The 27,278-nt window shown below is 37.9% G+C and overlaps 1 long non-coding RNA gene and 1 pseudogene across 1 annotated transcript in view; one reads left to right on the top strand and one right to left on the bottom strand.

The window, feature by feature from the left end:
* Positions 1-27,278, bottom strand: part of LOC126032665 (uncharacterized) — a 207,477-nt gene that overhangs the window by 145,309 nt on the left and 34,890 nt on the right. The gene's annotated exons all lie outside the window — the stretch shown is intronic.
* On the top strand, positions 25,714-26,103 carry LOC126032649 (prefoldin subunit 6-like; annotated as a pseudogene).

Raw genomic sequence — 27,278 nt, 5'->3', positions numbered from 1 at the left:
CCATATGGGATGCTAAAGATCAAAACCTGGTCAGGCCCATACATGGCAACCACCCTACCCGCTCTACTATTGTTCCAGTCCCTGCACTATCTTTTGAACATCAGGGCTTGGTTTATTCCTCCTGTCCCATACACACAGCCATCACCTCAAAACAGGAACACATTCCCAAGAACTAATATCTCATTCGCTTTGCTGGTTCTGCCTCCAATCTTTCCAGTAGAGGATTCATTGAGGTCAATGTCTTTTGACATTAATTGGATTAATTACCATGTGTCAGATTTGATTCTCAGCCCAGGGCATCTGCTAGTCATTAAATAAACTCTATGCCCCTAAGGAACTCATATTTAGAAAATGTAAGGACCATCAAGCACATACATTTTACTATGTATGTACATTAACTATTTCTTTTTTTTTTTTGGGGGTCACACCCAGTGGCACTCAGGCTGCCACCACTCACTCCTGGCTCTGCCCTCAGACACAGGGGACCATATGGGATGCTGGGATTTGAACCACTATCTGTCCTGAATCAGCTGCATGCAAGGCAAATGCCCTACCACTTTGCTACCTTATTTCTAACTTTATCAGAAATATAAGGAGCAGTACTAAGCTCTAAATGGCTAGTACTAGACATTCTAATCCAATTCATAAAAGATGATTTCCAAAGGGAGCTCAAGAGTTATATGAAAAGGTGAGAAATGTGACCAAAGACAAAGGAGAACTAAAGACAAAATTTTATTTATTTTATTTTAGGGGTTTGAGGCCAGACATAGTGAAGAAAAATTAATATCAAAGTTTATTTATTCTATTGGTTTGGGTCATACTCATTGTTGTTGGAGAAGCAAGCAAGGGGTCAGCATCTATAAGACAAGTGCCTTACCTCCGGTAGTATCATCTCTTTAGCCTCACAAGCTCTTTTTTCTCATGTTTAACCTAAGGCCAGTTCTACTTTTCCCACACCACAGTCCTTGAACAAGTTTGCCAGAGCAATCACCACAGAGTAATGTAGGCTGCAGCTTAAACAACAGATATCTATTTTCTCAAAATTCAGGAACTTAGAGGTCAGCAATCTACGAATTGTTAGTGTTGGCTTGATCTAGATCACTCTCTTGGTTAGAAGGTACATGGAATCTATTATGCTGAATGAAATAAGTCAGAGAGAAAGACGCAGAATGGTCTCACTCATCTATGGGTTTTAAGAAAAATGAAAGACATTTTTGCAATAATTTTTAAAGACAAAAGAGAGGAGGGCTGGAAGTTCCAGCTCACCTCATTAAGCTCACACAAAGAGTGATGGACTAAGTTAGAGAAATAACGACACTGAGAGCAATGAGAATGTATGAGGGAAATGGAAAGCCTGTGTAGAGTACAGGCAGGGGTGGGGTGGGGAGGAGGGAGAATTGGGTTATTGGTGATGGGAATGCTGCACTGGTGATGGGGGGTATTCTTTACATGACAGAAACCCAACCACAATCATGTTTGTAATCAAGGTGTTCAAATAAAATATATATTTATAAATAATAGAAGAAATAAATTTAAAAAATAAAAGAAGAAGGTAGCTGTCTTCTTTCAATATCTTCACATAATCTTCCTGCTGTGTAGATCGGTGCTCTAATTTTCTTTTCTCATAAAAACACCAATCATTTTTAAACCAGCCCCCCAACGACCTCATTTTACTGTAATTGCCTCTTTTAAGGTACAATCATCTTCAAATAAAGATATAATCAGAGCTACTGTAAGTTAAAACATCAAGACAGGAATCTAAGGTTCACACAATTCAATTCAACAATCTTCTACTGCCAAAATCAATACCAAAATGATGTAAGAATGAGACTTCATCAGGCATTAAATAGATCCAACCAGGGTTTTTGTTTGTTTGTTTGTTTGTTTTTGGGTCACACCCAGCAGCACTTCTGTCTCTGTGCTTAGAAATCGCTTCTGGCAGGCTCGAAGACCATATGGAATGCCAGGATTCGAACTACCATTATTTTGCATGCATGGCAAATGCCCTACCTCCATGCCATCTCTTCGGACCCGTGATCCAACCAGCTTTTATGAATTATTCTGGTGGGAAAAATATGCTCCAACTTCCAAATAAGTAAATTAGAAGAAACTTAGATCTATCAATTTAATAGACCATCTGGAATTAGTCTCCCTACAATGAGGCTTTCACTGTTCAAATGAAACTTAATTAAGCAGGGTCTAACAACTTGAGGATAGAATTTCTTCTCTTGAAAAAATTTTGACACTTTTACATGCAAAATAGAGATCTTTATGGTCAATTAGACAAGCTGTAAGAATTTCTTTATTTACAAATATTACATTGCCTTTAGAATTGTGATTTTGAAAAATTGTTTCCTGGTAAAGGAGGGGAGCAGATTACGGGCAGAGCCAGGGGTCTCAAACTCATGGCCCAAAGGCTGCAAACGGCCCTCTGTACAACATTTTGTGGCCCTGCCTAGAGGAATCTTTTTTTGTTTTGTTTTGTTTTCGTTGTTTGGGTCACACCCCCCAATGTTCAAGGCTTACTACTGACTTTGCACTCACGGATCACCCCGACTTTGCCTCCTGCGGCCCCCAGGTAAATTGAGTTTGAGACCCCTGGACTGAGCATTAGCTTAGTTCCTCTTGATTTCAAAAGTTCAGTTAATACTTATTTACCTAAAAGAAGACCAAGAAAAATTTCTAACCCTACTTATACTTTAGTAAAACTTGTTTCAATGGGCAATTGGAAACTTCTGGAAAATCATCAAAGATGTTTTATCCTCCAGTGGACAAAGGCATCGATGAGACGCTTACAAGTTCAGACAAGATAATTTCAAGGTTCTTCTCTAAAAGTTTTTGTAATTCCTTTAAAATTGCATTGTATTAAAAGAAAAAAAAAAAACAGTTCTGTTATGCTCGAAAGATAGTAGTTACAACACGTACCCTGCTTGTGGCCAACCCAGATTCAATCCCAAGCATCCATTTAGTCCAAATTATGTCAGAAGTGATCCCTGAGCACGGAGCCAGGGGTAAGCCCTCCGCATTGCCAACTGTGACCCCAAAACAAAACAAAACAAAGTACTCTTGACTAAAAGCCAATTGCTAATTTATCCAGGGGAGATTACCTGAAGCTAAAAATGCTGAATTGTAGCAACTGAATGTGGAAAGGGCAGGTTTATAAAAACTAAAGGCAAAGCACACTGACCATAGTGTCAGGCAGCTCCAGGTCGCAGTCCTGCTTGATACTGTTGTTAAAGACTTAAAAAATTTTATTACCCAGTTGTTCTTCCCTAGAGTGGATCAGAATGATGACTACAGCTACCTCACAGGGCTTTGGAGAAGATTAAATGTGATGATGCATGTAAACCACTTAACACAATGCCTAACAGTAAATTGTGATGACAATTAGTCTTATATAGGCTCCATAACAACCCCATAAAATAGATACTACACCCATACTCACTTCCAAAATAAGAAAACTGAGACTTAGAAAAGTTTTCACTTACCTAAACTCAAAGAAATAGTGCAGAATATTCTCTAACTCCAGACCCTGGATTTTACATTTAACCAAAATGTCAATGAAATGTTTTCAGATGAAAGGACACTTACCAACTTTATCCCCTCCTATTTTCCTTCAATTCTATCAACAACATGGGTATAAAAAATTATTTCTTGGGGCTGGAAAGACAGCATGGAGGTAAGGCGTTTGCCTTTCATGCAGAAGATCGGTGGTTCAAATCCTGGCATCCCATATGGTCTCCTGAGCCTGCCAGGAGCCATTTCTGAGCATAGAGCCAGGAGTAACCCCTGAGCGCTGCTGGGTGTGATCCCCCCCCAAAAAAATTATTTCTTATTCTTAAAGTTATTTCTTAATTTTAAGCTACTGTTAAATGTAATAGTAGACCATAATAAAAATTATATTAAAAACTAAATAATTCTGAAATTCCCAAACTAAATAATAATTCCAAAAGAATTAGTAGATACTCTGTCTAAATTATATCCTAGGTGCTAGATTATCTAGTGTTTTATAGATTATCTAGTCTATTTTCATTCAGTAAATATATTTACTCCCATGAGGCCACAAAATAATAATTAAAGCATAGTTATTATCCCATTTTAAAGATAATAAAATCAAAGCATAAGAATTCTGTAACTTGGGGCCAGAGAGATAACACAGCACATAAGGCATTTGCCTTGCATGCAGCTGACTAGATTCAATCCCAGACATCCCATATAGTCCCCTGAGCCTGCCAGGAGTGATTTCTGAAAACAGAGCACAAGTAACCCCTGAATAACACTGGATGTAGCCCAACAAACAAAAGTAAAAAGAAATAATTTTGTAACTTGAGCCAGAGAAAGGTATAGGTGATAAGGATCTTACCTTGCAGGCAGGCGAGGTGAAGCTAGAGATAAGGTGTCTGCCTTGCAAGCCAGGACCAAGGAAGGACCACGGGTTCGATCCCCGGAGTCCCATATGGTCCCCACAAGCCAGGGGCAATTTTGAGCGCTTAGCCAGGAGTAACCCCTGAGGGTGAGGCCCAAAAAAACAAAACAAAACAAAACAAAACAAAAAAACAAAAACAAAAAAACTAACAAGGATCTTACCTTGCATGTGACTGTAACGGCCATGATCCAGGTTTCAGGACAAAATTTGGCCTCCTGAGCACTGCAAAGGGTCACACATAACTTTTGAAAACCCACAAGTGTGGTCCTATGAAGCCTCATCCCTCCTTTCTCCCTAGGTAACTTGATCTTACCTGCAAGACCCCGCCCATTCCTGGGAGGGGTCTTGGAAAAGGTAGATAAGGCCTTTGACCCAGGGGATTAGGCCTTTTTGGGTCTCTGCCCTTTTGGTCTTTGGCCAGCATGGAGGTGAAAGGGAAGATGGCTGAAAGGAGTTAAGATGCAGGGCTAGCGAAGAATGGCTGTGCTTGAAAGGTTATGATATAGGCCACACGCATGTGGTGGATAGGGCATGAATAAAGTTGATAGTTCCTGATGCCTGCCGGTGAGTGAGTTCAATACCCGTCGCTTTCCTGGACCCCAGACCCGCTGGTTGATGGGGGATGAAGCCACGTGGCCAGGGCCTAAGGACAAAGGCCTCCATCCTTCACCATCCACCACCATCTTTAATTATTTAATACAACAGTCCTACTCCTTCACTCCAAAAGAAGTAAAAGAAAGAAAAGAATTTTGTATCTTGCCCAAGATCTAAGACTACTATGTAAAATAGGATCTGAAGTTAGATCACCTAGTTCCAATATATATTCTCATAGTTGGTACTTGATACTGAGTCAAATAACTTCGCTGACAGTGTATAAACTGACTCTTTTCAATTTCTTGAAAAAAAAATCTACTTCATTAGGTGAAGCAATGATTATGCAATAATTAATTACATATTTTTTAATGCAAGTCAAATCTCAGCTCAGCAAAATTTCCACCAAAAAAAGAGAACGTTTGTCACATGGCACATATTAGAACACTCCATGTCATTAAGATTCTATTATAGATAAAAGGCAGAAAAATTCCAATTTTAGAACATTTTCAACTAAATATTCAACATATATTTAATTCAACATAGGAGTAGAAATATATACATATATTTGTATATATATATATATGCATACATGTAAACTTACATATCTATAGTATGCAGCTTCAACTCAGTTCAACTTTGGAAAAAGCTATGCTATCTCAAACAACCAAAATAGTTACATTTGAACTTTTGCCATCCTTTTCAGTTTTTGGAAAATTATTTGACATCCACTGGTCTTACTTTTCATCTTTTCCCTCACATGAGAGATGTTGGATGGGCCCAAGTTCTTTGGGAATACACAGATATTATGATAATATAAAGGGGAGTAAGTCATGCTTTGCTGGTTACACTTTTAGAGTTGCAAGCAATTACTGTCTGTAAATAATGTTCCCTGATCCATTCACATTCCTGTGCTCTCTAAGTGCACAGTAATGTCCAAGTCACTTGTGGTAGTTTCGGAGACTAGTCATGGGCATTTAGGCCAGAACTCAAGAACACAGTCTGGACACCAGAAGTATTGGACTCCAAAGGCTCATTCCCATTAAAGACAGTCAAATACTGTGTCTATCAGAACACACTAGAGACCTCAACAAAAATAAGTGAAAATAGATATTATAAAAACACATTTTTTTTTTTTTTTGGTTTTTGGGTCACACCCGGTGGTGCTCAGGAGTTATTCCTGGCTCTGTGCTCAGAAATCACTCCTGGCAGGCTCAGGGGAACATATGGGATGCCAGGATTCAAAGAATCATCTGTCCTGGGTCAACTGCATACAAGGCAAATGCCCTCCCTCTGTGCTATCTCTCTGGCCCCTAAAAACAAAATTTTTCTAAATGAAATACTTTTAAATTGGTCTCTGGGGTATCAAGTTATATATATTTTTTTTATTTTGTCTTCATAACTCACAATCCACTGGTTTTGTGCCTTTGGATGCTAATTTCTTATTCTACTAAAAAAGTTAATAGGTGCTTCCACATAGAACAGATGGTTTCTTAAAAAACAGAATTACTAAATAAATAAATAATATTTTAAGCTGTAGAGCATCTGGCCAGAAATAGCAGATCTAGTAGTACAGATTTTAAATATATGTTATTCTTGTTCAGATAAAAATAACTTTTAATTTTAGCAACTTAATCATCTGCTCTTCTGAAATCTTAATAATGTTTAGATGGGAGTAGATATTAAATATAATCAGTTGTCATAGTGGTATGAATACTGTTTTTTACTTCAATATAAGCAGCATTCCTGAGTCATAACAACTGCAAAAATAGAAATTCACTTCAATTTATATTAGCACTTTTTTTATCTTAGCTTCTAGAAACCCTGGTGAACTCCCTCCCATTACTGCAATGTTTACTTTTTCATGGCTCCTGCACAGGCATTTAGAGTTTTCAGCAGTATTTATGATAAATTTTCCATTTTGGAATAACTTTCTCATATCTTGAATGTTTATCTAATTGTTTTGGTGTGAGAGTGGCTCCCTCCTTTTGGCTGCACCTAAATAAAAAAAACATGTAGAATCAACTATTCTTTGGTGATTTGTGGCTTCTCCCCTGTGGCATGCTGGTCACCTGAGCTGTATATCAAAAAAAAAGTGCCTTTGCTATCTTTGTGATGCACAGAAGTTACTGAAAAATCTTCTGATACCCATGATCTATGCATCTGAGGGGGGTGGCAAGATTTAACTTTGCTTGAAGGAAAAAATACACTCCTAATGGAGCAAATATGATGAACTAACTTCAAGAAAAGGTTCTTGAAAACCACTTCCATTCCCAAGGTCTATAGAAACCCTCAGAAACTAGCACCACAACCATTGATCAAGTGCTACCACATGCCAATCCTCACAAAATCCATCTAGAGAACAGAGACCTGAGGCTATCACCAATTAAACACCTTGCATAAAATAATTTTGTAGAAAAGCAAATGAGTGGGAAATAAATTCAGATCTACCTCAAAATCCCTTTTCTATCTCTTTCAATATTCCTAATCATTGAAAAACTAAGAAAATGAGAACTTACAATTTCAATAGCATAAGTTAGGGAGAGGGAGCATCTTCCACTGAGTTACACAAGCTTCAGAATGCTAGAATTGAAGTATTTGTGATCCAAAACTATTTTGAGTGGCCAAAGAGACAGTACAGGGGGTTAAGGCACTTGCCTTGCATACATCAGGCCATATGGCCCTACTCTGTTGGATCTGAACACCACCTTGTCACCCTGAACATCACCAGGAACAGACATAAGGACCACACAAACAGATCCTGGCACCAAACAGCATCACATTTTCAGGCTTTTATATTGAACCTCCAGCCTGGTTGACCAAAAATCACCAAGAAGGGTCTCTGGGAAGCCCTTTCTCTTCCAAAGGAAAAAATTGAAAAATATTTTTTAATTAGCAACAATGAAGACCCAAGAGCTATGCATGTTACACAACAGTAAAATATATTTTGGTTCATTCATAGCACTGTGAACAATCATGATCATAAAGAAAATATCCTCTCTGGAAAATGAACAAACACTTCTCAGACAAGCAGATAGCCAGTAGGCACATGAAAATATGTCCAGCATTATGGGCTGGAGTGATAGCACAGCAGGTAGGGTGTTTGCCTTGCATGCGGCAGATCTGGATTTGATCTCCAGCATCCCATATAGACCCCTTAGCCTGCCAGAAATAATTTCTGAACATAGAGTCAGGAGGAACCACTGAACATCACCAAGTGTGTCCCAAAGGAAGCAAGAAAAAAAATGTACAACATCACTTGTTAATAGGGAAATCCAAATCAAGATGACAATGAGATATCATCTCATATCAGTGAAATGGTACATATCAAAAATACTAGGAACAATCTGTGTCCATATGTATGTGGTGAAGAAGAAACTCTCATCCTCTGCTGGTAGAAATGGTGTCTTGTTCAACCCCTATGGAAAACATTATGGAGAATCCACAGTAAACTTGGATTTGAGCTGCCAGCAATTCCACTTTTGGCTATCTACCCCCAGGACTTAAAAACATTCATTCAGAAGAATGTATATATATAATCATTCATTGTTATAATAAGTACAACAGCTAAGATATAGAATCAACTTAGGTGTCCAATGACAGATGAATGGATTGTGAATATGTGGTACATATGCACAATGGAAAACTATGAAGCTGCAAGAATGGAATTTGCAGCAATTTGGTTGGAACTAGAAGATACTGTGAGAGAAGTAAGCTAGGATATAAAAGACAAACACAGCTTTATTTCACTTATCTGTGGTATATAGAATAATTGGATGTGGAAATATATGTAATAAAATAAGTTACCTAGATCAGACTTGATCCCTGAGCTTAGAGAAAAAGGACAGAGAAGCAGCACCAGAGAGATAGCATAGCAGTAGGGCATTTGCCTTGCATACAGCCAATCAGGATGGAAGGTATGGTCCCCTGTGCCTGCCAGGAGGGATTTCTGAGCTCAGAGCCAGGAGTAACCCCTAAGTGCCAAAAAAAAAAAAAAAAAAAAAAAAAAAGACAGAGAAAGAAAGAATCAAGGCAAGAAGGAAAAAGATAAGGAGAATAAAAGTCAGGGCTTTAATTATACTGGTGATGTGAGAGAGTGTACAAAGCATAGACTGAACAACACTGAAAACATTAGAACTAGCCTGCAACCACTAAACTTTGTAATGTACTTATCTATCAAAGTGGTGAGTAGGGAGTAGTGGATGAGAGTAGGGGATGGGGAGAAATGGAGTATGGAAACACAAGTGGAAAAAATGGACATTGGTGGTGGATTTGATGTTGAAATGTATATACCTAAAATCAATTATTATCTGGTTTATAATCATGGTTCTTTAAGTAAAAAGATACTTTTTTTGGTTTTTGGTTTTTGGGTCACATCTGGCAATGCTCAGGGGTTACTCCTGGCTCTTTGCTCAAATCACTCCTGGCAGGTCAGGGAACTATATGGGATGCCGGGATTTGAACCACTGTCCTTCTGCATATGAGGCAAACGCCCTACCTTCACGCTATCTCTCCAGCCCCTAAAAGAAATAAATAAAAATAAATTATATAAAAATAAATTTAAAAGAAATAAAATTTTCTCTATAAATTCTAAGGGAGATCAAAGAAATTTTTAAACAGCATTATTAATATGATTCACCTGGTTACTAGATTTCTCTTAATACTATACACTATGAATTTGAAATGCCCAAAACTGAAGGTAGAGAGTCCATGATCATTGCAACAATCAAACTTAAAATGAGTGTTGGCATCCTTGATGACCAGAACCCTGCCCACAAGAATAATCTTTAATGGCTCAAATTTCTTCTAAAATCCAAATTCAATTATTTTTAACAATGTAGTTATTTCAAGTTTTACTGTGAATTAGGCTCCTACTGAATATTAATATCCATGATTTATAAACTACAAATTTATCCTTTATGTAGCACATAATTATAATCTTGCCAGTGCCAGAATTATGAGCCTCTTGAAATTTTACATTTGAAAATTATGCTCAGTTAATGCATAAAAGGATAAGAGAGGCCATTCTATGCCATGACAGCCTCTATATCAAGTAGAGGAAAAGTGCCTTTCTTCAGTTGATGACTTCTAGGGAAAAAAAAATTCCCATGTCATTTGTTTTCTTCCCAATGACAATGGGAAAGTCATTTCTTGCAATGCACAGCTGCACCTTAGGAATAACAGAGATTTACAGCTTCAATGAACCTGAGTATAGATGACTTCATGGTTAAAGGGCCCCAAGAAAAGCATTAGCCATCTTGCCCAAAGATGAAGGAAGAAAGTCAGAGTTTAGAAAGCTTTGGCTCTCAAAGCTTAATTTTGCACTTAACCAAAACGGTTGACCTTCTAGGGTAGTTTTAAGTTCAGTTCTAAAAGTAAGAAAAACATTTTTAAATTGACAATAAAGATTACAAACTTGTTATAATTTTGAAAAGATGCTTTTTACTTTCCCAGTGGCCCTGAATAGAATTGACCCAAAAATTCTAGAGGTGTTCAAAATCTTCTACATCAGCTTACCTTTCAACATTAAAAACAATTCAATACACTCACATTTCTCTCCAATAAGTGATTAACTTCCTTCCAATATGACACCTAAGGCTTATGCTTCTTATATGGCCATACCTTCATTATATTTGTGTTTAACTAGAATTGTTGTTTTTAACATTATATCACTTCTATAAGCTCTGTCTAGTCTAAGTACACTCACAATTACTCAAAATATTGTTCTGGGTTACAAGTTTTCAAAGCTAAGTCTATTGTTGTTACATGGGTTACAAAAGAATTGATTTCAAATTACTTGTGAAAGAGCAAATTTTGAAAAGCTATCTATATAATTTCTATTTCCTCCTATTCGTTCTTATTCTTTTTATAAAGAATGTAAGTGGCTTATGTGTTTTGCAGGTAAAAACAAATAGGAAGTCAGAGTGATCACATGTTTGTTTTGTAAGATTAAAGAAAGAATTTTAACTTGGAATTCACAAAGGGAAAATAAATGTCACGATAGAGATTTCATCTTAATTCAAGTGAGTCCATTAATACAAGCCTGATGTCTCTTGGACACCACCAATTTATGACTTATTTTAACATGTGGTCACTGACCCCAGTGGCTCACCAATGCTCATCAGACTTTTTGCAAGTACATCTCCATCACCCTTCTCATGTTCAAAACATCTTCTTGGAAGGCAGGCAGAGGTGGTATAGGTAGGGGACACAGGATAAAAACTTCCCAAGTATTCAAACCTGTATTTACAGATCTGTCAACACAGCATGCTCTGCTGCCCAATGCTATTACTTTGACATTCCTTAGACCTGAAAGTTGGTGGTTTCAGTATCAGAATATCTTCAGTAATAAGTCATAAATAAACCAAGGAAATGGTTGTTTTTACCTATATAGACTTAAGAGATGAATGATGGTGAGAAGGAAGTATAAAATGAATAAAAGAAATATAAATGATCCCTTAAATATAGGAGCACAGAAATACAATTAAGGGCCGAGTGATAGCACAGTGGAAAGGTAAGTGGCCTTGCATGAGGCCAACACAGGATGGACCCCAGTTCGAATTGCAGCATTCCATATGGTCCCAGGGCCTGCCAGAAGTAACTTCTGAGCTCAGAGGCAGGAGTAACCCCTGAGCACCGCAGAGTGTGACCCAACCCCCACCCCCAAAAGAAAGAAATGCAATTAAAGCTATGCTGAGATGGCCAGAAGAGAAAATTCAGAGGTATAACACTTGCCTTACACCTGGTTGGCCCTAATTTGTTCCCTGGCACAACATATGGTCCCCTGAGTATCATTAAGAATTATCATTTTGGGGCCGGCGAGGTGGCCCTAGAGGTAAGGTGTCTGTCTTGCAAGCGCTAGCCAAGGAAGGACTGCGATTCGATCCCCTGGTGTCCCATATGGTCCCCCCAAGCCAGGGGCAGTTTCTGAGTGCTTAGCCAGGAGTAACCCCTGGGCATCAAACGGATGTGGTCCAAACAAACAAACAAAAAAGAATTATCATTTGGGGCTTGAGCAGAAGGGCATTTGTCTTGCATGTGACCAACCCTGGTTCAATCCCAGCACCCCATATGGTCAGAAGTAAGCTCTCAGTGATGAGCAAGGAGTAAGCCCTACGCACCACTGTTTGTGCTTCCAATAATAAAAGTAAGATCTTGGATGTGACCCTCCTAAAAAAGAGTGATCCCCTAAGCACAGGCAAGGTATAAGCCCCACTGTCAGAATTGTTCCTCTCTCTCTCTCTCTCTCTCTCTCTCTCTCTCTCTCTCTCTCTCTCTCACTCACTCACTCTCACACACACACACTCTCTCTCTCTCACACACACACACACACTCTCAGACACACATACACATGCACACACACACACAAACCATACTGAAATACTACTTCTTGCCAAAAGTTGAACACCTACTTAATCACAAAAAGGAAAAAAAATCACTTAGAATGATTTTACACAGAGAAATTTAACTATACATAGTGGAACATATTTAAAGACATTTTTTTTTAAATGAAGACACCTTAAATTGATTTTAGTAATTGTCTTGGTAAATTCAGTATTGATTTTATTCACCTGAAATTATCCACAGACATATAGCAAGCATCAAAGTGTATGTTAGTTTTATTTACCATGTGTGGTACCCCCAAGAACTCCTGAGCATAAAACCAGGAATAAATCCTGAGCACTGCAAGGTATAGCCCAAAAGGCAAACAATGTTAAGGACCAGGGAGAGATATGCTCAATGGTATATTACGCAAATAAGAAAATATTAAATCTTGTTATTTGCAACAACATGGATGTAGGATCATGATAAATTAGAGAAAAGGGAAAATGCCAGATTATTTCACTCATGTGTCAAATATAAAAAATAAAAGCAAAGAAACAGAAAGAACAAAACAAATATTTAAATTCTTAGCAAAAAAATTGGCATTACCAAAGAGGAAAGAACTTTAAATGATGACCCAAAGGGCTGTAGCAATATATTGCTACTTCAATGGTTGGTGTAGTGTGGTATCATACATTTGAAAAAGTGTGAAACTCGGGCCCGGAGAGATAGCACAGTGGCGTTTGCCTTGCAAGCAGCCGATCCAGGACCAGAGGTGGTTGGTTCGAATCCCGGTGTCCCATATGGTCCCCCGTGCCTGCCAGGAGCTATTTCTGAGCAGATAGCCAGGAGTCACCCCTGAGCACCGCCAGGTGTGGCCCAAAAACCAAAAAAAAAAAAAAGTGTGAAACTCTATCTCTAAAATATATATAATTTTATAAACAAATATTTGCTCAATAATAAAAAACTAAAGTGAAAAGAGAGGGAAGATGTTTTTATTGAGCTTTACTCAATGAAAAAGCCAAAAAAAAAAAAATCAATGATCAATCTAGAAAAAAAACATATTTTTGAGTTACTAGATTTTGGTTTCTTTTTTTTTTTTTTTTTTTTTTTTTTGGTTTTTGGGTCACACCCGGCAGTGCTCAGGGGTTATTCCTGGCTCCAGGCTCAGAAATTGCTCCTGGCAGGCACGGGGGACCATATGGGGCGCCGGGATTTGAACCAATGACCTCCTGCATGAAAGGCAAACGCCTTACCTCCATGCTATCTCTCCGGCCCCTAGATTTTGGTTTCTAAGTAACATTTCCCTTTAAAAGGAGAAAAAGCCGTTGAAAACCTAGCTGATTCTAGAAGTAGAGCAGAAAGTAGTATATAAGATAAGGACTGAGTTTGTTTAAAAGAATTGTCAGACTTCTCTGTTCATTTGTAAAGGACAAAACAGCAAATTTAAGAGTTCCTTGTTGTTTGAGAAAGGGTCAAATTGAGCAATGAACAGTATTGATAGCAATAAACTGATATATCTCAATATGTTAGGAATTCATAAATCTATAATAATTTTTTCTATAATAATTTTAAAAAGAAAAAGAGAGAGACCTAGAGTTCCTTCAGTGATGTCATAAAAGAAGTTCATTAGTCTAAAAAACTGGTAAATAAAAAGAACAAATCAGAAAGAGAACTTACCCTGCCTTTCATCTCTAAATGTGCTTTAAGATATTCAAAGGAAAGCTGCATCTTTTTATTTATTTATTTATTTTGGATTTTTGACCACCCCTGGTGATGCTCAGGGGTTACTCCTTGTTATGTGCTCAGAAATCATTGTTGGCTTGGCTTATTTTATCACCTATGACTGATTGGAAAGTTTCCAGATACCACAAAAAGACCTAGGGGAGAGTAAAAGAGCATGTATGGAGCCTGTAGTTATTGCCATAAAAATATGCTTCAAAGGCAGAGAAACCATGTATCTCTTAGGCAAAGGGAATTCCCTTTCTAATCTCCTCAATTTACTGTGTTTATGAAAAAAATGCACAAATTTTTTGTTTTGTTTTGTTTTTTATTGTTTTTGTTTTGTTTTGTTTTTTCATTTTGTTTTTATTTTGGGACTGTGGTTATTGTTTGGTTGTCTTTATTGCTGTGGTGCTTTTTGGGTTTTTCTTTTGATTTTTATTATTTTTTGTTATTGTTATTGCTGATTTTTTCTGTTGTTGTTGTATTTTTTAAAGAGAATAATAGGCCAATTTATTTGATAGACACTCTGATGATGCAAAGATTTTCAACAAAATTCTGGCAAATAGGATCTAACACTTCATCAAAAAGTTCATACACCAAGACCATATGGGATTCATTCTGTACATACAAAAATGGTATATTTTTGAAGCAAATCAATCATAATAGACTATGTCAATAAAAGTAAAAATTGTATGATCATATCACTAGATGCAAAGAAAGCACTTGACAAGACCCAGTATCCATTCATAATTAAAAAAAAACTCAACAAAATTGGAATTGAAGAAACTTTCTTCAACATAGTCAAGAACATTACCACAAGTCCACAGCTAGTATTATACTCAATGAGGAAATATTACAAATTTTCCCTCCAAGATTAGGCACAAGACCAGGTTGTCCAATGTAGTCACTTCTATTCAATATAGAACAGGAAGTACCTGCCATAGCAGCTAGGCAAGACAAAATATCATGAGCATCCAGATAAGAAAGAAAGAAGTCAAGCCTTTACTATTTCTATGACATGATAATATACTTAGAAAATATCAAAGGCTCCACCAAAAAGCACCTAGAAACAACAGTAAAGTGGCAGGTTACAAAATTAATGAACAAAATATTCAAGATTTTCTTATAATAAAGCAAAAGAAAGTGATTTTAAAAAGTCCCATTCAGGGGCCCGGAGAGATAGCACAGCGGCGTTTGCCTTGCAAGCAGACGATCCAGGACCAAAGGTGGTTGGTTCGAATCCCGGTGTCCCATATGGTCCCCCGTGCCTGCCAGGAGCTATTTCTGAGCAGAGAGCCAGGAGTAACCCCTGAGCACCGCCAGGTGTGGCCCAAAAACCAAAAAAAAAAAAAAAAAAAAAAAAAAAAAAGTCCCATTCAAAATTGTGCCCAGAAAACCAAGTTCCTTGAAATCAGCTTAACTAAGAGGTGAAAGACTCTTACAAAGAATTTTACACAATACTATTTCAAGAAACAAAAGAGAATATAAGAAAATGGAAACACATCTCATGCCCATGGACCAGGAGAATCAACACTATCAAAATGGCAACACTTCCCAAAGCATTGCACAGACACAATGTAGTCTCCAAAGCAGGATACCTATTATATATATATATATTTTTTAAATTAGTATCTTTATTTAAACACCATGATTATAAATATGATTGTAGTTGGATTTCAGTCTGTTGTTTTTGTTTTCTTGTTTGTCTTGGGGGTTAAAATGATTCTTTTCCTTTTCTCCCTCTCTTGTCTTAAATTGATATTTATAACCTCTAGATGGACTCCTCCCAGTTTTTTGTTTGTTGGATTTTTGCCCCCCCCCCTTTTTTTCTTTCCTTCAAACAGAACCACATAACTTGAACATCTTGTTCTGTCTCTTAAATTGAGGGGAAAATAATGAATGGTACCAAGACCAAACAGGCATAGGAACATTGAATAGAAATTTAAAAATGATCAGATTAAACACCAAATACAAAATCAACGACAACAGAATCTATACCCAATCTACACCCAATCTACAACAAGCTAGACACAGTGGGGACCACTTATTCTAGTAATCCAAGAGAGGGGGAAGAAAGGGGATTTGGGATGCATGCTAGGAACAGGGATGGAGGGAGGACAACACTGGTGGTGGGAATGCCCTTGATTCAATATCGCTATGTACCTAAAATATTATTGTGAAAGATTTGTAATTCACTTTGGTCAAAATAAAAATTATTTATAAAACATATATTTAAGAAATATTCTTAACAAATAAAAAAAAAAGAAATCGCTCTTGGCTTGGGACCATATGGGAGCCAGGGATCGAACCACAGTCAATCTGTGTGCAAGGCAAATGCCCTACCGCTGCAACATTGCTCTGGCCTTTCTTTTTTATTTATTTATTGGTTTGGGGGCCACACCCGTTGACACTCAGGGTTACTCCTTGCTATGCACTCAGAAGTCACTCCTGGCTTCGGGGACCACATGAGACTCGGGGATTGAACCCTGGTCTGTCCTGGGTCAGTTGCGTGCAAGATAAATGCCCTACAGTTGTGCTATCTCTCCGGCAGGACGTGTCTGTTCATTTCTTCTCTCTTTTTAAAAACAGGAAAACATTTCCCATTATCTAAGAACTGTCTTTTTCCTCTTACTCTAGAATTGGAACTTATATGTCAGGCTTCATCGAATCACAGATGGGTCAAAGAAAGGGAATTATAAAAATACCTGTTCCTATAGCCTTGAAGTTAATTGATATCTGTACCCCTGGGACTACATGAATTTTCAGCAAGGACACAGTGAAATTTATCAGATAAAGTAACTTTCAGATTCAGAAATCCATTTCTCTCCTAAGAACAGGTTAGCAATCTTTTCACTATATTCCTTCTAACACTCTTTTTAAAAAATGTACTTCTCATCCATCTGAACATATATACAATGTAATGCTCTTTCAGTATGTTAAAATATCAGGGTCACCAAATACTGAGGCATTTCAAATGTCAATATAAGTCTTGAGAAAATAAATTAGTCTAATAACTCACAACTAATTCTTCTGTAAATCACGCAATTACTATTCTTTGACTTTTAAAAATGTTGAAGAGAGAACTAATCAATAGTCAACTGATCATTAAAATAATTTCTAATGATAAATCAATTGATTTTTGCCCTATAATTCAGAAGAAGTTCAAAGAGACTATAACAAATTCTCTCCCTCCACATCCACTTATTATAAGAGCAAGATCTGAACTTACATCCAAACAAGTGAAAAATAGGAATAGAATTAATGTTGAAACCTGTCTCATCAAATAATAAATAATATGCATTCTGTGCAAACTAAATGGAAAAAGTCCCATTCATCTCATTAAGAAATGCACTTCCAATGCAATTGTACTTCTGACATTTCACTGGTATTTATCAAAATTTGTAATGTATTTATATTGTTTTGCTCACTGTGATAACTTAATTCAAAAAGCATTACTTAACACTTAAGAGCCTTATGTTCACAAGAATCTTTACAGATGTTTTAAATTTAAATTTATATACGTATTTTTGTTGCAGAGAAGTATAATAAATCAACAAAATACTTCCAAACATAAAAAATAAATTACACAAGAATAAACTGAAAATATTGAATCAGAAATCAAAGTTTAAAGATAAAACAATATATATTTTCTACAAAAATGTGGAGGGAATGCTGCCTGGTCCAACTCCTATGGAAAACAGTTTGGAGGGTTCTCAGTAAACTCAAAATTGAGCTGCCATATGACCCAGCTAGCTCTCTCTTGGGTACCCATCCCCAGGACAGAAAAATTTCATTCAAAAGAACGTATGCACACTGCTATTCAATACAGCACTCAGAACAATAGTTAAGACTTGAAATCAACCTAGATGTCCAACAACAGACAGGGCTGATTGTTTGGAGCTGGACCAATAATTACAGGAGTTATGATCCTTACTTTGCACGTATCCAATCCCAGCTCAATCCCCAACAACACAGTCCCCTAAGCACCACCACCAGGAGTAACCCCTGAGAGAGTAAGCATTAGCCCTTTACACCACTGGGTATGGCCCAAGCCCCTATTTTTCCTCCATAAAATAAAAAGGAAGTTAAAAGACAATTATTATTTGGGTAATTTTATGAGTAATGGATGTAGATGTGGTAAGCAAATTGCTACAAGGTCAGTTTCTGCCTCCCATATGCAAAACTAAGCATGCATTGAAATTCCTGGTCTTATTTAAATATTAAATATTTTATAAGACAAAGTAATTACCAGAAAAGAAAGAGGAAGAACAGATAAATTAAGGAAAAGGAAAAAATGTATGATGATGAGAAACAGAACTGTACTTTGATCAAGATAAAGGAGAACCTACATATGATGGTTTTTCGGTGATGAGTACTTGAAAATACAATGTTATAATGCCTTATACTTCAATTTAAAAAAATTGTACACAATATTTTTTTGGCTTTAGGTCAGACCCAGAGATGCTCAGGAGTTACTCCTGGCTCTGTGCTCAAAAATTGCCCCTGCTTGGAGCACCATATGGGACGCTGGGGGGTTGAACCGTGGTTCGTCCTAGGTTAGTACATCAAGGCAAACGCCCTACCACCTGCACCACCGCTCTGGCCCCAAATCTGTACACAATATTTTTATGTATTTTTGGAAGAGAGGGAGATGTCTCAAAGTTGAGCACATACTTTGCACACAGGAACCCTTCTATCCAGAGCACACAGTACCCCAAACTTCATTGAGGTGGCTACCCCAAAAGAAAATGTTAATCCATAAGTAAATAACTTGTAGTTCTGTCCTCCTGCCCTTTAATACAATGCCCTGAAGAGTTCACAGTTGTCTATCTCTCGACTTTGACAGTTCCTCTATCTCTAACTGACAAGAGTCAGCAGCTTAGAAGGGGGCGGGGGGGGGGGGGATCCTGAATGACTAGGTAACTGAGGGTCAAGGTTCTTGCCCCTTTATTTTCCAGGAATCTAAGAGTAGTATTTCCCAGGAATTTGAAACCCAAGTAATACTGCTCTTTCCATTTTATGCACTTGCCATCTCCTTTGTGTGTGTGAAATTGTTCCTAGAAGCTAAATAAAGATGTGTTTGTCTGCTACCCAAAACATACAACTAAAAGCATTGATTTTGGGGAAGGATGTCAGTTTTGCTGCAAAGTCTGTGCCCAAGCTGTCCAATATAGTAGCAACTCGGCACATATGGTAACATATTTATTTTCTAAAAAGAAAATATTCTATCAATGTTAACAGCATGTATTATATAATAATGATCCACTCCTATCTCTTTCTTTTTTTTTTTTTTTTTTTTTTTTGGTTTTTTGGGCCACACCCGGTGACGCTCAGGGGTTACTCCTGGCTATGCGCTCAGAAGTCGCTCCTGGCTTGGGGGACCATATGGGACGCCGGGGGATCGAACCGCGGTCCGTCCTAGGCTAGCACAGGCAAGGCAGGCACCTTACCTCCAGCGCCACCGCCCGGCCCCTCCTATCTCTTTCATACTAGCCACACTTCATGTGTGCATGCAATGGGTGACTACAGGTAAGAGTGTTGAATATTTCCATTGTTGCAAACAGATTTACAAACCAGTGTTTCTCAACTAAGAGCACCCAAGATATTCCAAGGGGGGCAAGGGATGAAAATTGTTAAAATGCAGGCCACAGAAAGAAAATAAGATCAGAAGACCTCAATCAGAGAAATGTTGACAAACACTAGTCTAGACTACTACCGAGCTAAACACCATCCTCATTTATGGTGACTTTCCTTCCAGAGAACCTGTTTCTTCTCCTTTAGAATCTAATTTTCTTATCCTTTCCCACAGGCCATTCAACCTCCGTAATCTTTTGATGACATGCGAGATTCAAATTCCATTTGTTTCCAGGGTTGAAACTCTTTCCTGTGGAAATCCTAGCCCCCCACAAACCAGAAGATGTATTTGAACACCAATTAACACAACACAAACTTTCTATGTTAGTTTGAGAGGTTTTTGTTTTCCAGCATAAGAGCAAGGATAGATTTTAGGGTAGCAAAGCCCAGTTCCATCTGCCTGTAAATCCCAGTTTCAGATCTAAACCAGTAAGATAACTTAGGACACATTTAAAAGGTAATTTAACTATAAAGATTGGGGGCTTGTGGTCCTACCCCCAGTGTTGTTTAGAATTCCTGGCTCTGGGCTCAGGAGAGGCCCCAGGGGATGCTCAGGAGATCATATGTAGTGCCATGGCTTGAACCAGGGTCTGCTGCATTCAAGAAAACACCTTACCTCCTTTACTATGTCTCCAGCACCAGTAACTATGAATTTAAAATGAAAAAGTCATAGTCTTAGCATACAAATTGAAGATTACAGTGGACTGAAAATAAAATTTCCATAACTATAAAGGAATTTCAGGTAGTAAGAAGTTTATGAGCCCCAAATGTACATACCCCAATGTACGTCTCATGGAATGCTCACATGTATCGGCTTGTACAACAGATCTGCACGAGTTAAACTCTGTATTTATGACAAAATCAGAGTTGAACAGAAAAAAAAAATATTCACACAGGACTTCCCAAAGCAGGCATATTACCAACTTTTTACATGTACAAACTCCAAACAGTAGACTGTATCTAATGAAGGTAACCTATTCCACTTAAAAAATATGTACTTTTTATTGACATCCTGTGTGATAGAAAAAAATTTTTAAATAAATTAAATGATGAGGGAACAAGACTCAAAATCTTTGGCTAAGTGCTGATCTATGCATCTTGCTCTTTCTCCTAAAGGCCGGAGTGCTCCAGCCTCTTCGTAAGCAATGTCACTGATCAGGGCAACTATACCTTCTCTCTAGCCCACAGGAGCTCTGACTGAAAGGCTCTCTGCAATTCTGAGGAAATAAATCAATAACGTCCTCCCAAGGCACTGTGGTATGTATTTTAGCTCTTTATTGGTTGAAGTTACTAGTTTCTTTTTCTAGTTTTTAACTGCTATTTCTTAGCTGTATTCCAACAGATGAGAATGCTGAAGAAGTGAATTACTAAGGGTGAGATATCATTTTATTTGTGTGATTAGTTGTACATAATGTTGCATCTATAAATGGAACATAAATAAAACTGGAAGATGGGTGTTTTTAAGACAGAACTGATGGCAAAATATTTTTGCTCAGTGTTAGAGTACAGTAGTTTGAGCACTTGCCTTGCATACAACAGTTGTGGACTTGATCTCCAGCAACCCTTATGGTCTCCCAAGTTCCACCAAGAGTACTGCCAGAACTGCCTAGCCCAAAGAAAAGACTCTGGAGTTGGAGCTATAGAATAGTAGATAGGGTGCGTGCCTTGCGTCCTGCTGACCCACGTTTGATCAACACCCTTTTGGTACCCTAAGCACTGCCCGTAGTAATCCCTGATCACAGAGCTAGGAGCAAGAGTTTAGCACTCTCACAATATTTTTCAGATTATACACACAAATACCTCCCCCACTCCATGACACATTAAATATAGTAAGAAGAATAAATGAAAGCTCTTAATTTGGGGTATTGATATGTTTCCATATCTTATTAAATCATCATTTTGGGAGTAAAAACTGAAATGTTTAGTATAAAGAAATACAGAGGAGAAAATTTGGAATATTCAATAAATAAGAAATATAAATTTTAAATAACATATCTTTAAAAGCCAAGACACAAAACAATCTATGCTCTAAAATTCATAGTACTTGCAACATCTATTCAAAAAGTTCTTACAATGAAATAAAATAAGAAAAAAGTACCTTTAAGCCTTGTTGAGTTGGTTCATTTGTTATTTTGGGGGGTCCAGTTACTCCTGGCTCTACACTCACAGTTGACTACTGGGAGACCATTAGGGTGGCAACAATTTAGCCTGGAGTAGCAGCATGTGGAAGCTCCTTAACCCTGTTCTAAAACCCAGTCCCTAAAACATGTTTACTAAGAACTTTTATAAATATTAAATGCAACTATGATGTCCTTTTAGAGCTAATTCAAGTGACAGATCCCATGCCTAGCTAGGTGAACCCCTAATACCTCAAGTCCTTCAAACACCACTAGGTATAATCCTAATTTTCTCTACCCCATCACTGCTGGCTAAAAAACTCCCCAGAGAAAAAGTCCTTTTAACACACATTTATATTTCTTTGTTCTTTCTTCTCAGCATTTTCCCCAGTTTCTATACAATTCTTTACATAACTGCTCACATTTTATAGTCATTTTTTTCTTTTTTTGTTTTTCTTGTATGTGGTCGGTTTGGGGCTCACAGCCAACAATGCTCAGGGATTATTACTGGCCCATTTACTGCTCAGGGATCACTGCCAACAGTGCTCAGGGGACCATGTGATGATGCCAGGGAATATACTCAGCTGCTGCACACACACACACACACACACACACACACACAAATGAGCTTCAGTTTGCTGAATTATCTCTCCAACCCTCACAATATTTTGAAATCACATTTACATAAAATTATATGTCAAGAACCTATGCAGACTCTAGTCTTTCCTGCCCAATACCCACTTACTGCACCTTTGCCTAAAATACCAAAACTAAGCCAGTTTACCTTTACTTTCAGTTGGGGATATCAATAATCTTTGATTCACAATGACTCTCAACTATGCCAAAACCTTGTTGAGAAACATTAGTATCAATCTGAAACATAAACTACTTAATATCAAACCACTGAGTTGCTAACTTCTATCTTTGGTTATAGGTAAATAGGCTTATTGATTTCCTTTCCCCAAGGGTTGTCTTTGAAATTGTCAGTGAATAGAAGCAAGAAAATTAAATATTTCAAAGAAAGCTTCCTTAATCCTAGGGAGAGTAAGCTTAATTTGCAGCTACTAAAGGGCAGTAAATTAAGAATAAGGAAATGAACACATTTTTAACCTATTTCATCACAAAGTCAGAGGGAGGGCAGTGACACTGTAGTTCAAAAAAAAAAAAAAAACGAGAAGTGACAGCTTTCACATAAAAGTATAAAATTACTAAACTCAATGCTTAAACTTCCTCCGCTCTCACTCCTCATGGTGGACAATGATTTTACTATGAAAGCTATACATCAAATCATTGATTCATTTCAGAGAACTGAAAAAATACTTGGCCCTATGCAACTAGAGCTCCATCTTTCTAATCGATATGTTTTCACTCTCCATCACAAACCATTCTCGACTAGTCATTTATCAAAGGGAAAGAAATGAAACAAAGAACCCAAGAGATGTTCCAAACATTTCAAAAAAAGCATTGCATTTTCCTAATGCATTAGGCAATATAACACCCAATAACTTTACTATCGTTCTTCAATAAAATTATCAAAAAATAACATCAGTGTGTTTGGCCCTAATCATTATATATATCCATTTTTTGCTGAGTATGGTCTTCAACAAGTATGAATGATTCTTTCTTTACTTCAGATAAAAGATAGCCAGGCTTTCCCGAAGCCCCACCCTGCACAAATGGGGTAAGGGTGGGGAGCAGGCTGGCAAACTTCTGACTTCCAGCACAACTAGGGAACTAGCTTCCTCTCTCTGGGACCGGAAGCCTTGGCAGCATGTGGAATAGTACGACTCCAGGCCAAAGGCCCTTAGGCCAAGCTTAGGGGAGTCTATGGGGCTTGGCCTCCCCACCAACAGCCTTCCCTCTCCTTCATTCCGGAACTCCAGGGAGCCAGCGAGGTGGGTGCAGGGGAGTAGTTTAAAGAGGACCCCAGGCTTTCCCGAAGCCCCACCCTGCAAAAGTAGGGCTGTCTTGGGAAATTCGCTGGCAATTTTCCTCCCACCATTGTCCATTCCCAAACTGCTGCGCGGGAGCGCTAAATATAGTATTGATAGGTGAATAGTATAGCTAGTTTAATAGGATACCATAGGTACGGAGCCAGGAGTAATCCCGAGCACTGGCAGGTGTGGTTCAAAAAAGACAGTGCGTACAAGCCAGAGGATTTCAAATGTCTGTTTATCTTTGTGGAGAGCATCTACTCCAGTCTTTCTTGGCCAAACTAACTTCCAATTTTAAAATGTAAAGTCTGGTTAATTCTAAGGTTTGTGTGTCCCCCATAGGGTTAATAATACCTGGGAATATGACTCTAAGAGCGCTGACTGGAAAACTCATATTAAAAAAAGGGGGCAGTTATCTGCAAATATGAATTACTGGGGATGGTGGGAGGTGGTGGCTTAGGGCCATATCTAAAGGTACACAATATTTGCTCCTGGTTCCATTCTCAGGAGTGGGCTGTGGTAGTGTCTGGGGACTATATACAGTAGGGGAAACAAACCAGGGTCAGCAGCATTGAAGTTCAGCTCTTAATCCCTGTACTATCAAGCCCAAATAAAAGTACTGAAAAAGTATAAAGCAAAGTTGCCAATACAGGAGCTGCCTGAAAATGATGCTCACTTAGAGTGAATTTTCACCAAGAAATCTGGCATAAAAAGTCCTAATGACATCATGCAAAGACATGGATGCAGCTACATCTGATGCTATCTTTATCCTTTATCCTTGAACTTACAAATTAAAGGTGCAGTGAATTAAACTCCAGTTTAAGACACTCTGAGTTGAGTTTTCTTCACTCTCACTCAATCCTGAGTAATGCAATTGTCATATATTATTACTCTGCTCCTCTTTCTCCAATCTTAATTTGCTCCACCATTACCTCTTCACTCCCAATTGATAATCATATTTTCTCTCTCTCTCTCTCTCTCCTCTCTCTCTCTCTCTCTCTCTCTCACACACACACACACACACACACACACACACACACACACTTTCTCATTCTGTACCCTCTGCTTATAAACCTTCTCCATCTTTCTCACATAAAAAAATTTTCCAGTTCGCTCTTTAACCCCATGTTCTCCCGTGAACACCTATCTTGTTTGCTTGTCTCTATGTTTCTTTGCTTGCTTATTTCCACTCTGAAGAAACCTGCATGTGTTCACTCTTGAACATTTTTTTCTCTTTCTCTCCTCACAGATCACTCTTTTCTTTATTGAAGCACCATGATTTACAGTTATTCGTAGTTGAACTCTAGACACACAATGTCCCAGCATCAATTCTGCCATCTTAGTCAACTCCCTCCACAAACGTTCTCAGGTTCCTTTCCCATACTGCCCCCTCCCAGTATGCCATACTGACAGTCACCTTTTTAAAGACTGATTGTTAAAATTTGGGTCTCATTACTTCAATGTTGTTCATTCTGTGGTTTGGCTATCATGCAATTTGCTGCAACATGAATTGAACTGGAAGATATCATGTCAAAAGAAGTAAGCTGGAAGAAGAACAAATACCACATTTATAGTAGTGGTGGGGCGACAACTGAAAAATAACCAGAGGTAGGGGGAAGGGGTCAAGGATATTCAAGAGCATCAATGGTGTTAAGGAAGGTCAAGACTAAATATAAACTAGCATTTTTCTAAACATGTTTCATTCAATAAAAACTACCTTGTTTCACTGGAGGAAAAAAGATTTGATTAACATTGAAAGGAGAACATGAGTGGAGTAAGGCTTCAGTTAAAGGATTTGGGGTTCTCGTTTTGCAGCCCAGCTCCGGGGCAGAAATTATAGACCAGGAGAGGCTACTGTGCCCCAAGAAAGATCAGTCTTTTCTGCATGTTAGGCCAGAAAGGGGGTTCGGGTACCTTTCATAACATGAGATTCTCTGGCTTACTGCAGGCTTTCATTCCTGTCATGGCTGAGCTGATCCAGAAAAAATACAGAGAAAGATATACAGAAAAATAATGAGAGAAATATAAGCAGCTACCGAAGAACTTGAGTAAATCCATGCCAAGGGCAGCAGAAGTTTGAGGCACAGCTAACAGGAAAAAAATAGTATTGTGAAGAAAGAACTGGCCCTGCTTGACTGAACCAATGTGGTCTTCAAACTTATGTGTCCCGTGTAGGTCAAACGGGAGCTGGAGGAAGCATGAGCCGCTGTAGAAAGAGGTTGGACTACATCACAGTTAAATTAAGTAATACAAAACCCAGCTCCAGCAATCAGAGCAACAAAGAGACACACTGGCTCAGCCTCAGCTCCAGAGGGCCCAGGTAGCCTAAGCTAGAGTTCCTGGAAAGGCCTAATCTCATGATGGGAAGGGAAGAAAATGAGGCAGCTCTAGAATAGCTAATAAAACTGTAGATAATAAAATATGGGGTTAAAAAAGGTTCTCCCCCACTTATCACACCTATAAGCACAAATTTTATTTGTCTTTTTATTAGTTAAGCAAAAGAGATTTTACTGAAAGAAATATGGAGATGGGGCTAAGATAAGATGTTTTAGAGAAAATACAGGCTTTGTAGAAAGAAAAAGGTCAAAACACGTTTTTAAAAATAATTTTAATCACCCCATCTAAATAGAATTATCTGCCTTTCACTTAAGATTAGCTCAAAAATGTGTCTACATGGTTAGATGCTCTTCCCATCTATTATTTTAATGGGTAGATAATGTCCCATGTCAAGTTAATCTATGATGATTTATTTAATCACTCATTTAATAGAAATATTTGTATAACCTCTTAGTTTGCACTATAAGTAATACTGGAAAGAACAGTTATTTGTGTATAATTTTTCTTTCTTCTAAATTAATTCCTTAGAACAAATTCTTAGAAATTTATCAAAATTGAATTTTATCTTTTAATTTTATTTCTAACAGTTATAAATTGATATTCCATTTTGGTTTAACTTAGACCTGCTTACTAACCATAATTCTTCTTAATATATTTGTTTGATTCTTGTATTTTTTTTCTCATGGGAACTCTCTTATTCTTAACGGGTTTAATTTTTAATGTCGATAAGATTCTTAAATATTTGCAAGGATCCTGAGTACGTACTAAAGCGGTCTTTTAGAACTCTACAATATTTGAAACTGTAGGGTTTCTTCTTAGTTTTACAGTTTTTAATTTTTTTAACTTGATAAAACTTGCCAATTTAGTCTTCTATCCACCTTTAAAAACCAAGTGTTGGTTAACACAATGTATGGGTTGAAGTACATGCTTTGCATGCTGGAGCGCCAGCTATTATTTTGGCACTCTTGGATGCCCCTGTCAAGAACCCCAGAAACGGGCCGGAGAGATAGCATGGAGGTAAGGCGCTTGCCTTGGATGCAGAAGGTCAGTGGTTCAAATCCCGGCATCCCATATGGTCCCCACGAGTCTGCCAGGGGCGATTTCTGAGCATAGATCCAGGAGTAACCCCTGAGCACCTGCCAGGTGTGACCCAAAAACTAAAACAAAACAAAAACAAAAAAAGAACCCCAG

The sequence above is a fragment of the Suncus etruscus genome, chromosome 16, assembly GCF_024139225.1.
Source record: "Suncus etruscus isolate mSunEtr1 chromosome 16, mSunEtr1.pri.cur, whole genome shotgun sequence".
Taxonomy (NCBI): domain Eukaryota; kingdom Metazoa; phylum Chordata; class Mammalia; order Eulipotyphla; family Soricidae; genus Suncus; species Suncus etruscus.
Note: the sequence above shows the minus strand (reverse complement) of the source record. Positions and strands in the feature narration are given on the sequence as shown.